The sequence below is a fragment of the Palaemon carinicauda genome, chromosome 34 (assembly GCF_036898095.1).
Source record: "Palaemon carinicauda isolate YSFRI2023 chromosome 34, ASM3689809v2, whole genome shotgun sequence".
In the NCBI taxonomy this organism is placed as follows: Eukaryota; Metazoa; Arthropoda; class Malacostraca; order Decapoda; family Palaemonidae; genus Palaemon; species Palaemon carinicauda.
Genome location: NC_090758.1, coordinates 52,514,404 through 52,515,510, shown reverse-complemented (window position 1 = coordinate 52,515,510; position 1,107 = coordinate 52,514,404).

Here is a 1,107-nt window from a genome sequence, read left to right as displayed (position 1 = left end):
TGCTTGTCACAATTCTAAGAGGTTCTTATAATTAGGTTTATGATTTTATGTACAGTAACATAAACTAACACACACACACACACACACACACGCATTTATATATATATATATATATATATACATATATTATATATATATATATATATATTTATATATATATATATATATATATGCAAGCTCATAGTATTAAATGTTTTGAAAACATACATTGTTTCCACATACTCATCATATAAACAAGTAAATTACTTTATTTTTATCCAACAATTCAATTAAAAAAAAGATGGTTTAAGACATTCCTCGTATGGAGTCTTTCCTTCTCTAGGAAGAAATCCCCAAAGACTTAAAAAAGACCCAAGTTTTTCCCTCTGATTTGAAAGTGAAAGAAAGAAGGAAGTGGAAGAGGTCGAGTTATTCCCTCTTCGATGTCTTCAAAGTTTTGCCCTGAATTGTAAACAAAACCTTTAAGAAGGGCGTTTAGGAGGGGCACACCTCTGGGATCCAGTTCTTGGAGGGGGAGGGGGAGGGGTAAGCCACCACATAGGGAATGAGATATCTCCTCATCACCCATCTCTCGAAAATCTCTCTATACAACACCTGGAAATCGCTCGAACTTTGGTTGAGAGATTTGTGTTGGTCAGAGATTTGATATTGATGTGACTCAATGAGATTTATCTCATGGAAAAGTTGGCCTTTGCATCGAGAGGCTTAGTAAACTGAGTAGGAATATATTTATACAGACTAATCTATTATTTCCTCTGAGAGATACAGAAAACCTCTCTCTCTCTCTCTCTCTCTCTCTCTCTCTCTCTTTCTTTCTTTATATATATATATATATATGTATATATATATATATATATGTATGTATATATATATATATATATATACATATATATATATATATATATGTATATATATATATATATATGTATATATATATATATGCATGTGTGTATATATATATATATATATATGTTTGCAAAATCTTATATTTTCCATCAAGAGAAAGAATGAAAAAACAATTTATCTTTTGTGAAGCCACTCACCCACCAATGAAAATTTTTCTTTATTATTCTTGATCTTCAGAAAATTTTATATTCCCCTGTTTTT